Source organism: Canis aureus, chromosome 8 (genome assembly GCF_053574225.1).
Source record: "Canis aureus isolate CA01 chromosome 8, VMU_Caureus_v.1.0, whole genome shotgun sequence".
In the NCBI taxonomy this organism is placed as follows: Eukaryota; Metazoa; Chordata; class Mammalia; order Carnivora; family Canidae; genus Canis; species Canis aureus.
In genome coordinates, this window is record NC_135618.1 from 73,966,413 (window position 1) to 73,979,034 (window position 12,622).

The 12,622-nt window shown below is 43.7% G+C and overlaps 1 long non-coding RNA gene across 7 annotated transcripts in view; it reads right to left on the reverse strand.

Moving 5' to 3' along the window:
- The window catches only part of LOC144319752 (uncharacterized), a 28,331-nt gene that overhangs the window by 13,974 nt on the left and 1,735 nt on the right, over positions 1-12,622 (reverse strand). For 2 of the 7 annotated variants that reach the window (XR_013385481.1, XR_013385479.1), the window contains exons 2-4: positions 8,340-8,511; positions 8,091-8,250; positions 4,675-4,859 (exon numbers count right to left, since the gene is read on the reverse strand). This is a non-coding gene — a long non-coding RNA (uncharacterized LOC144319752). Of the gene's footprint in view, positions 1-4,602; positions 4,860-8,090; positions 8,251-8,339; positions 8,512-8,794; positions 9,923-9,952; positions 10,140-10,387; positions 10,526-12,622 lie in introns of those variants that run through there. The other 5 variants (XR_013385484.1, XR_013385485.1, XR_013385483.1 and 2 more) reach the window with 5 other exon arrangements.

Consider the following 12,622-nt stretch of genomic DNA (forward strand, 5'->3'; position numbering starts at 1 on the left):
TGAGTCTGTTTATTGCATGGGCAAAGCTTCCCAATACAAAAATAATCCCAGAGTGGCTGTGTTAAGAAAGGTTGGATTTTTACTATATGTCCCACTGGAAGGAGATTTTCTCCAAATGATACTTTGAACCGCAGTGCAATACCTAATTTTATTTATTTATTTTATGAATATTTATTTTATGAATATTTATATAGCAGTGACTATATGCCAAGAACTATTCTAAGCACTTTATGAAATTCATTTACTCAAGCTTCAGAGAACCCTATCAGGTGAGTTCTCTTATTATCCTCATTCACAGATGAGAAAATTGAGATAGAGAGAAGTCCAGATCACAAAGCAGGTAGGCACCAGAGTCAGAGTTCAGACCCAGGCTGTCTGGCCCCAGAGTCCATGTCCTTAACCACTACATTATGCAATTATCATAACCGTTAATATTTATTGAGTTAATTTACACTAAGCACATTCAAACTTACTTGATTCCCATAATAACCCCAGGAAGCTGAGAGAACTGAGGCTCAGAGATACAAAGTTACTGACCCAAGGTTACCAAGTGACCTTGATGGCAGTAAAGCCCATACTCTGCGGAGAAAACTCTTTTTCTGTAAAGAAGAAACTTCCGAATACTAATGGAGGCAATCAGATGAATTCTTTCTGTTCAAACCTGGCTGGGGGCACAGAAGAATCCACCAAATCTTACTACCTCTACATTTCCAAGAATTCTCTTTATGTGTATCACCGTCACTGTCACAGATAAATGTGGCTGTTGCTGGCTGTCTACCCAGGGGAGGCACTGTGCTAGGCTCCCTTGCCCCCATTAAGACTGGAGGAATAGGCTGGTGCTAATTAGGCCTGACCTGGTGACAGATGAAATAAACAAACACCGCCGTGGTTGGGGAGGCATCCAGCACCCCGGTCAGGTGGCTCTGGTTTTCACAAGATTGCACAGCAGCCAGCTGCCCCAGACGGTAGCAGGAACAGAAAACACAAGATTCCCATCCTCCTCCTATTATTATCTCCAGGGAGGGCCTCGGCATTAACAGAGCCGTGTGAAATGGACAATTCACACATCTTCCGAGTTTCCCAACAACATCGGTCCCCGCTGTTGCCACAGCCACCTCCAAGTCTTCTAGCAACAAGAAGAGTATTAGACACAGACCAGCAGGGAAGCTCATGCAAACAGGCGGTGTGCATGTGTGTGCATGCATGCACCACACACACACACACACACACACACACACTCCCTACAGTCCTTTATCCGCTCCCCAGAAATGGCAAGGGATATGGAAAAACAAGGAAAAAGGCAAACATTCGAGGAAGGGCTCCTCTTTCACTGGTGGGGGCTTCAGAAGAGCAGGTGACGTCTGCAGCCCAAGGTGACAAGTCAACAGCTCAGAGAAATCTCCCTTCTCCAGACTCTTTCGTCAGGGTCAGACAGACCGCTTCTGAAACCAGGTGGCACAAGGCCTTCCGAGACCTTGACCGGTACACTCACCACCTGCAGACAGAAGAGAGCCTGGGAGAACTAAGGCCCACCTTGATGCCTGCCCTCCTGGAGCCTCCTGGTCTCACATGAAGGCTCAGCCCCTCCCAAAACTCTGAGCTACTCTTGCCTTTAATTAGGGAAAATTAAGGAACTCTGGTCCCATACTCTGAGCGTTCAGACTTCAGACAGTTCTGCCCTGATGATGTACCCTAATTCCTAAAACTGAGTATTTTTCCCCATTGGCACCTATATTAGAGTTCTCCAGAGAAACAGAACAAATAGGATGCACACATACGTATCTATACGGAGAGATCCGTGATGAGGAACTAGCTTATATGGTTATGGAGGCTAAGTCCACCATCTGCCACCTGCAGGCTGAGGAACCAGGAAAGCCGATCGCATGGTTCTAGTCAGAGAACTGGGAACACGGACCATGTAAGTCGAGGTTCAAAGACAGGAGAAAACCAATGTTGCAATCGGGCAGACAGGAAGGAAGCAAAAAGGGTGAGTTCCTCCTTCCTTCACCTTTTGGTTCTTTATGCAAGCCCTCAAAGGATTAGATGATGCCCAGCCACATTGGGGAAGGCAATCTATCTTGCTGAGTCCACCAACTCAAATGCTAATCTCATCCAGAAACATCCTTACAGACACACCCAGAAATAATATTTGATCTGGGCATCCTTCACCCCATCAAGGTGGCATATCATATTAACCATGACAACACTTATACCCCAGCCTCTGGCCCCCAGACACTGTTGGATAAACTGCACCACCAGTTCCTCCAGGTTGGAGACCCACTGTGTTTTTGCCAAGCTCTCCTCTCAAGGCCAAGTTCCTCGTCATAGAAATCCACCTGATTACTTCTTGCTGAATCACTGGTTGCCTGCCAGTCATTGTCATTTTATTGGGTCCTGGGGAAGCACATTTCATACTGTAATAAAACTTTGAGGTTACATGTCCCCCACCAAACCCTAGAGTCTCTAGAGCAAGGGCCATGTAGGTTCTGGGTCTTATTCATCTATGTATCCCTAACACCCAGCCTCCCCGGACGCCTCCAGCAATTAGTTACTGAATGAGCCCCCTTCACCAGCCATGGCAGTCCGGCATTCCCAGCTGGGTGGCCAAGATGCAAAAGGTTGGAAGGTTGAGGTTGGCTCAGGAGAGTTACCATCAGAAGGCAAAAGACACACCTGCCTCACAAAGCCCAGCTGAAAGAGACTATAAGTTTTGCCATTTCTGTCACCGTTGCTATGGGAATAGAATGCCTCATATGTGGCGCATCCATGTAAGTGGAATATTTCTTACAAGCATCATCCTGAGTAGAATTTCCACCCCTGGGCAGCATCTGATGCCGTTATAATTATAGGCCCTTAAATCTCAAAAAGGGGGGACACATCTCCCCCCCCACTCTTCCGCTCTCTCCTTTTCCCCCTCAGTCTGGTCCCCTCATCTCTGTCTCCCTTCCTCTCCAGGCTAAATGCTCAGATAACTAACTGGCTTCTCTGAATCTTCTTTCATAAAGATCAGCATCTGATCTGTGCAGAGGAGGTAACAAAATCACCACCAGGTCTGGGGGACATTGCAGGCAGTTTTATCTGCTCCGTAACAACAACGGAGGCGATGCTAACATAGCTGCCCTCACTAGCTACGGCCTGGGTGGTGGACAGGTGCAGAGAAGGGAGGAAGCAAACAGTCACGGAGCAGCTACTTGGCGCTACTCTTTCCAGCGGTGTATTTTCTTATTCACGTAGCAAGTCCAGGCAAGAAGTATTACTGCCTCCATTTTTATGGATGAAGCAACTGAGCCCTAAAGATCTCAGGTAACAAGGTATAAAGAAAGCCAAGACTTGAATTTAACTTAGAGTCTTTGTGTCCCCATCGGGTACTCTTTCCACGAAGCTTGAGTTGCCTCCCACAAGTAATGAGGGAGGAATATCCCCACCAATACTTTCCCCTCCCATTCCCCTTCCATTCCATCTTCGGATCTTCAAATTCGGTGCCTTCGGTTTAACCTCTGGCCTCCCTCCTTCCTTCCCTCTGTATGGCTGGGATAGCCAAAGGGTTGGGAAGGCAGAAAGTGAGGGGGAAAGGATTGGCCACACCATGTTATGGGTTCCCTGGTCCTCATTTATTGGCTGGTGTGAGGTCATGTTTCCAACCCACCTGCCGTGTCTGGGAGGTTTTGATGGACACTCTGTACTATTTGGGGGTCTCTGCCTCCCCAGCCCCATTCTCTTGTTCTGGTCCCTGTTTCTGCTCTGCCCTATCTAAAGGCCAAGATTCTCAAAGTGTAGTCCCAAGCCAGCAGCCTCAGCATCACAGAAGAACTTGTTAAAAAGACACATTTTCGGGGCGCCTGCGTGGCTCAGTCGGTGAAGCATCCTACTCTTGGTCTTAGCCCAGGTCATGATCTCAGAGGTCATGGGATCAAGCCCCATGTGGGGTTCTCCACTCAGCAAGGGATCTGCTTGTCGCTCTCCCTCTGCTCTTCCTCCTGCTTGCTCTCTCCCTCTCTTTCAAATAAATAAATAAAATCTTTTTAAAAAGATTTTTTAGACCCTACCCTGGACCCAGTGAATCAGAAGCCCTGGAGGAGGGGCTTACCCCCCAGCAAACTGTCTTTTAACAAGTGCTCTAAGGGTACCTGGGTGGCTCAGTGGTTGAGCGCCTGCCTTAGGCTCAGGGCCTGATCCTGGGGTCCTGGGATCGAGTCCCACATCGGGCTCCCCACAGGGAGCCTGCTTCTCCCTCTGCCTGTGTCTCTGCCTCTCTCTCTCTCTCTTTCTGTGTCTCTCATGAATGAATAAATAAAATCTTAAAGAAAATAAATAACAAGCACTCCAGGTGATCCCCCAGCACTCCCAGGTTTGTGAGCCCCTGATTTTAAAGGCTGTTGTCCTGCCCAAAGACCACAGCACCTCCTTTCAGCCCTCCCTCCACCCCTTTATTTCCCACAGGACCCAGTTTGAGAGGGGTGGCATTTCGGTGGCAGGTGAGATTTAAACACTGCTAAAACTGACATTTTTCCTCATTTCCAGTTCTGTCAGACACCTGATTGCAATTTTATAATACTCCAGAGGCCCCACCCTCGGCAAATACCGATTCAAAGTAAGAACAGATTATTTTAAAATGCTTGTTGGCACATTGATGGCACTGGCCGGTTTTTACTGACTAATTAATCCTTATTTGACCTGAATTAGTGCCTAATCCATGTAAAATGATGGAGATTTGCTGGAATGCAGTAAATTTGAGAATTAAAAACGAAGGCATGGAGGAGTGGATTCAGCATCAGACCATCGTGAGGATTAAAGTGCTTCTTCAACTGGTACATTATTTGAAGTTTGATTTTTCCTGCTTTCTCCTCCTCACCCACCTCCTTCAAAGAAGAAAAAAAAAAATTACCAGAAGACACAAGCATATTGTCTCCCCTTCTCCCAAATAAAGGTAAACTGACAGCGCTTTCAATGAAAGGCTCTGCATGATTGGAATTAAATGTCAAATACGATTTTCTGTTGGCAATTCAAAGTGTTGGTGTCAAAACCATAACTGACAGTACGACTGCAGATTAGGATCTGTCTGGAATGGCAGCATCACACTGCGGGAAGGTTTATGATTTAGTAGATTAACACAGTTCTCTTCACGCTACCACTTAAGAGATAATTTGTTCAAGCAGGAGCCGATTAGATTGTGGCTGCCCACGAGCAGGACCCCCTCCCTGAGGCTCTGTCAGGCATCTGATGGCACACCCTGCCCCCCGTGGGGTCTGCCATCATTACGGGTGACAGGCAGCAGAGGTGAGTGGCCACAGCTGCCAGCAGCCCGGCTGTCAGGAGCCACCAGTGACGTCTGCTGGCGATATCTCAGGGAAAATGGAGTTCCTATTGATCCAACCAATATGAAATGGCCTTCCAGGTTGGAGATTTGATTTATTTAGCTTCTGTGCCTCAGGTGGGATAGAGGGAGGGGTGGGGGAGGAGGGGCCTGCTTCCTGGCAGGTCACTGATTCATGCACTCCACCACTAGGTTTCTTGCAGCTCTAGAAAAGACATGGAGTTCAGAGCCCAGAGAGGTTAGGAGAATGGCCCAAGATCACAGAGCTTGGGAGGAGAGGGAAGCGTAGTTCATATCGCTTGAGACTCACAAAGTGAGAGACACCGTCTCAGGCATTTTTATCTCCAATGCCTTGAGTAATAGTCACAAAGACTTTGATGTTCTTAGGAACCCCCTAGGTTAGGGGTGTAAGTAATGTGCATAGGCCACAGCAGGTGCACGGCAGACACGGGTTAGGGCTAGGTATCTAATTCCCCACCGGTGCTCTCTGCAACATCTCGCAAAGTATCCCTAGAATAAATATTCCAACTGAAAAGGGGATAAAGGGGCTTTGGAAACTGTGCTTCCATCTTGCACGCATTGCATGTCATTTCTGCCGAGCGACAGTCCATAGGACCCAGATAATAAAATAAATAAAATGGATGTTCTGTGTCTTGACCGGCCATAAATTGTAACCAGTCCTCTGCAAGCCTGATTTAAGAGTTTCATCTCGCACAGACCATGTTTGCTCTTCCTTTTTTCCCCCCTTTTGTCCCCACTTCTAGGCAAGAAGGAAAAACAGTGGAAGCCGTCAGTTCAGAGCAGCATTTATATTATCCAACAATGGCAGGATGTGACAGCATAGGAGCCTCACAAGATGATGTTGAGACTCTGGTTTTAGAATGTTTACTCTCTTCTGGGTGAACTCTGACATCCAAATGCATTAATGCAGTGCCATTTGCAACTCTCATGCCAATCTCTATCCTTGTACGTATCAGAATTTTAATGCCTGCTTCCCTGTTTGAGTTATGGTAATTTATTGTAATAGTGTATTTTGACCTTTTCAGTATTTTGTATTTTTATTGGATAGCTGTTTCACCTCTTCCCTGGAGGGTTAGCCAGGCTGAAAATGAGAGAGAATGGTAAGACCAACCAATCAAAATACAGAATATTAAAAAGGTCAACACACAAGAGCAAACTACTAATTTGGCAAACACAAACATGAAAAGAATGAAAGCTCCAAACAGCATGGTGGCCAGAGCAAGAACGAGTGGTCAGGAGAAAGCTAAAGCCGTCCTCTCAACTTACAGCAGAGCAGTTAGTTCAACCACTGAATGTCAACTAGGCCATCTTCAGAACCAAAAAAGGGTAGAAAATCAGGGCAAACTCCAAACAGTGTAAATTGTACTACTCTTTCTGTCTCTACTGGTCAATGCAAATGGCAAAGCAATGTGATGGGGTCTTAAAGTCCGAGCCCAGAGATGCCAGGGCACTTGCAAATATAACACACAAGAGCCAAAGGATGCACCAACTATAACATTTAACCCTCCACCTGCAGGGAGATGAATGTGTCAGGAGTCTGGAACTGAGGTTATCTATTTTTCTTTTGAAACTTTCTAGGAAGGCAATTCTTCAGTCTCCCTAATTGATTCTTTCCAGTTGAACTATATATTAATTAAATAATAATAATAATATCTTGACAATCAAGATTAATACAAACATTAAAAATCATAATTTTATGTTATTTATTTTAACATAAATTTCATGTTAAAATTGTTAAAGCAATTTTATGTTATGTTCTGTTTTAACATAAAATTCATTTAACATCAATTTAACATCAATTTAACATGAATTACCCTTCACAATCCCTTGGAAACAGCATGGAAAGCCTAACTTTTGCAAAATATTCAGAGGACCTAAGATAAGTACTTCTCTAAATTCTTTTAAATTCCAGTCTTTTCTGCTTTCTGCTTGATCTTCATTTTCTATGATTCAGTTGGTTGATTTCCTATCATTGAATTGTAGCTCATGAGATCCTTGTTTGTTGAGGTTTTCAAGCAATATGAGCCATTCTACTACATACATCACTTTCGTCAACTTCATGAAATCCTGTGTTGCTTACACATTGTGCAATTTCCATTTGCTTTTGATTCACACTCTGCTGCCAAAACATCTGAAAATCATCTGCAAAACTGGCCAAATAGTGATGTCATACAGGTTTGTGTTGAGCAGAGTTATATTTGAGTCGGGTCTAATTTTTAAAGTCTGCCAGCGAATATTTAATGACTGTACATTCCCTCTGTGAATTTTTAGCTACAGGTACTCTGATAATGAAAACTCAAGCACATGGACCTCAGACTTACCTAAGTGCAAACCAGAATATTTCCAATATAAAACATTCCATAACAGGTATTAAAAAGGGATTGTTGGAAGTATATCCAATTATTAACACTTTGTTGTCTGACTCTTATGAATGGCTGCCCAAGCAAGTTACATTGTAGGATAAGAAGTTGGGGCTAGAACCACATTGTAGATTTGCAACGACCATTCATTAAGAGTATTTCATATGTACCATACTCAGATTACACTTCTAAATTTACAAAACACTTAAAAATATGGCACATGATCCCTGTTTTCAAAAAAACGATCCTTTATTAAACATTTACTATGTACCCCAAACTGTACTTTGCATTTTATATGCATTATATTATTTAACTCTTATCATAGCCCAAGAGAAAGATAACAATACCTACAAGTTATAGGTACTGAAATAAGACCCAGACATTGAGCAACTTACCTGAGATGAAATATGTAATTAGTGGCAGAGGCAGAGCTCAATTCTGACTCCAGGCCCACACTTCTATGCACTCCATCACAGGACATAGAAAAGGCATCCAGAAGAATTAAGCTATGTGGTGAGACTGTAGTATCTTTATTCCCGTCTTTGTCCACATTTTCTAAATTAAAAGTGACTGCTTTTTAGAATCAGAGGGGGAAAAAAACTAGTTTTTATTAGAAGAAGTTAAGGTTAGAGACTGGAAATCACCTTATTGTTTGTGGCTAAAGGAAAAAACTTTGCAGAGACAAGGGGAAGAAAGTCTGGCCGAGTTTCAGCTTCAGGGAAGATTCCCAGCTGGCAAGGAGCCTTCAGATGGAGGGTATGGCACGTCCTGTAAGTTCCTCTGACAAGGACACTGCCCACTCCACCTACTGAGGAACTTGAAAGAAATGACAATATGTGGTGGAAAAGAACATTGATCATAGTCAGAGACAAGGCCACCCACCACAACCTATGAAGGCCTATCTGCCTCCCTGTCCCCTCATCCCCTGGGTCCCACCTACTGCTCAGTCCTCTCCTCTGCTGTGAGGCCAACTCTGGCTCAAGCCAGAGCACTGAGCACCATGGGAGAATGACTACCATCTCCAAGACCTCAATTCCCCAAAGGGGGCTCCATCTTCCCACAGGCCTCCCGGAGACTGCCCAAGGCTGCCCCAGCTTACCTGGACCCCCTGAAGGCACCCGTGGTCTAGCCCTGCTCAAGCTGCACTCCACAGCACAGCCAGCCACAACAGTGAGCTTTCTGGAGCTCAGTGACACTGCCAACCCAACGCCTGAGCCATCCCCGGTACCAGCCACCACCTCCCATCAGACAAGCTCTCCATTCAATATCAGCCTATTCCCGACTGCTTCACTCAGGCTTCACACTGGGTGTTACAGGGAGCTGAGATTCTGATCTCCTAGCTGCCACAGTGTCAGGTGAGCCCTGGACCCTTCTTTGTCTCAAGCAAGTTGAGTGTACGAGATAAACAGGACCACCCTGCAAATGTCAGGGCATGCAAAATTTGAGGAGCACTGACTTTGAACCACCCTGGTGGGTTTTCTTTGTGCCCATACACCATCTCCTTCCAACCTGGTTCATCTTAGACCTCCTGACCTCTTGCTTCATCCCTGGTATCTAAAAAATTATAAACAATGGCATTGTTTGTTTACTGTCTGTCAGGCATTCTTCTGAATGCTTTACATTTATATAACTATGACAGGAATTATCACTTCTCTGGGCCTCTTCTGCTGCTCTGGACCCCTGAAAAACGGGGACAGTGGCAATTTCTCTGAGACCCCTTACAGTCTTCTTGGGAGCTCCAGGGATTACTGCAGCCTCCTCTCCCTACATGGCTTGAGGGTATGGGCACCTTTCAAGAAAACAGTCTAGAAACAGAAAGGAACACTTTCTCCAGGATGTTGTCTTCAAATCCTTAACCCAAAAGAAATTGTTGGAATTTCTAGTAGAAGTGAGATTATAGGAGGAAGAACAGACATCTGGCTGGAAGAAGCAGGTTGGTAATGAAATGGAACCCTAGACTGGTAGATGGAATTGTGGAAGATGAGCCAGTTGGAAAATGAAGTTCAACAGTAATAAATCAGCTTCAGGAAATTGTAATCACAGACCCAGGTCCAGAAACATGATGGTGTGCAGTAGAAAAGAACACTGACCAGAGTCAGAGACAGAGACAAGGCCACCCACCACATCCTATGGAGGCCTATCTGCCTGCCTGTCCCCTCATCCCCTGGACCCCACCTGCTAACCAACAGCTAATATATAGTATTTATTCAAGGAAGATGATTCCAGAATAAGGAATGAGAGTTACTGTAACACATACCATTTCTTGGAGCTCCCAGTACCCCTAAAACAAGAGCCATTCTTCTTTTTCAATGTATGCCTGCTGTTCACGATCTCTTGGGTTATCATCAAATGGTTTCCATTTACTTCAAATGACATTTTCTCTGCCTTGAGGCTTTACCTATCAGCACTCGGTGTTGATATCCATTGCTGTGGTGTCACAACAGCTACCAAACCATGCACAGGGGTGACAAGCACAGCCTGTCATCCTCACCCAAAAGTAGCTCAGCATACACCCTTTGCAAACATTGGTTTAAAAAATTTTTCAATAAAAAATAAGATAAATATCAAGTCTTATCTCTGGTGAATCATGGATTCTCCCCCTACCACACACACACACACACACACACACACACACAAACACACACACACACCTTTTTCCAGGCTAAATCATTTGTGATCATTATTTCTTTACCTTGACTCTTCTGGTAATAGATCATCAAATCAACTTTTGTTCTAGGGATTTTTTTTCAGCTAGTTGACACCTCCAGGCCCAGAGGTACTGAGCTTGACAGTAAGGATCTTTTTCTTTATATTAATATAGCACCTTACTCTAGAGAGAGTTAAGCATTTGCAAATACCAACTAATTATTTATCACAGGTATTTCAGGGAATTAGACAGCTCCAAGTTACAGAAAAAAGTAAAATCAATAACTGTTTCTTACGTGATTACTATCCATGCAATGCTTATGCATTTCCATGCATTAGTCATACTCCAATTATGGTCTAAAGTAACTACTGACAAACCAAGAGCTAGTAGTATAATTATAGGAGGTTTTACAAACAGTATGTGGAAGAAGACTAATAGATTGAGGGTCAGAAGCCCAGGGGGGTCTGTGAGCTTATACCATGAATCTCAGTTTTCTCATTTGTAAAATGAGAAAGTTGTAGCTCTCTTAAGTCAGCAATACTGAGCTTATTCTAAGTCATGTGGGCACTCTGCTCCACAAGCAGGCCTACATCAGGAGTGAGGGAGACAGATGAACATTTCCTTTATGCAGAGAGTTGGTTGCTATCTTTCTCTTGCCCCTCTAAAATCAAGGCCAATTCCTGTCTTTACTTCTCTAGGAAGATTTCTCTGACTCCTCTGGAATGCAGTGAACTTGCCCCAAATGAACCCTGATACTATTTTTTTAAAGATTTTATTTATTTATTTATTTAAGAGAGAAAGGGAGAAAGAGAGAGCACGAGCAGGGGAGAGGCAGAGGGAGAGGGAGAAGCTGACTCCTCACTGAGCAGGGAGCCCAATGTGGGCCTCAATCCTAAGACCTGAGCCAAAGTCAGACAGTTAACCAACTGAGCCACCCAGGTGCCCCAATCTTGATACTATCTTAATACTGTATACCAGCAGGGATCATATACTGCTGTGTATTTTTCTTGTTGTTCTTTATAGCTTGTCCAGCAAACTAAATTGTAAGCACTTAATGGAAGTGCTTAGGTTTTCAAATCCTAATTTCCCCTAAAACAGAGCATAAACCCAGAAGGGAAGGAATCCTTTGTTATATTTTTTAATCCTTTGTTATTTTACCTGTTTATGTCACTAGTAATGAATTAGGAAAGAGGCCCTTTATGAATATCTAGGGTCCCAGAACATATAATTATGTCAATAGGCTCTCACTTCCACCAGGCAACTTATATGTAAGCCAAGACTTAATTTTAGTCTTATTTTCCCCATTCTTTTGTCTCTTTCTTGCTCTTTCCCTCTGCTTCCCTCTAAGTGTGCCAGCATTACCACCATGATGTCCTTTTCTTTGAAATTCCTCCTTAAAACATCCCTGCATGAATAAGCAAGGGGCAAATGGTGTTACCAAACTGATAGGAAATCTCAGACCAAGACTTCAAACTGCCATGGAAGAGAAAATCATCACACATTAAAAATAGAACTTGGAGAGAAAAGAACATGAACCTTCTTGCTTCTCCCCAGGGTGAAGAGCTATAATTCCTCCTCATCAAGAAGATGGCAGACCACTGGGTATTTCTGAGGACTATGTCTTACTCCAGACCTAATAAATAGAAAAGTGAGAAGGGACAAAAGGGATGAGTTCTACCTATTTTCTCAGTAAAGAATACCTAGAGAATTCTGCTTCTGGCAATATGGTGCCCCAAAATACTCTGAAATAGCCTTCTACCACAAAATAGTCAAATGATGGAAGAATTACAATGAAAGTAAATGCATTCCTGGGCTCACAAGAAAATAAGTAAAATCCTCAAGGGCAAAAAAAAAAAAAAAAAAAAAAAAAGGTTTTATAACATCACATCACACATCCAAGCAAACACCAAAGTTGAGTTGCCTTGGGAAAATGTCAATTCCAAGAATCTAGAATTTTGGAAATGAACATCCACTCCTAAGAGCATAGGAGACTGAGCTTGGCATCCAAGCAATGCAGGAAAGGAGAAGCTAAGAACCCTACATTAACCAGAGTATCCCAGGGACCACACTCTTAATCAAAGGAAGGGCCAAGAAGGAAAAGGATATAAACATGTTAACACATTACACAAGTTAGATAGAACATATAAATGTTGTTCTCTAGAACACATGCACTATTTACAAAAAAATAGATATGTACCAGTCCACAAACAACTCTAAAAATATTTTCAAGAATTGGGTATCCTGCATACCATATTCTCTTGCTACAGTACAATTGAGATA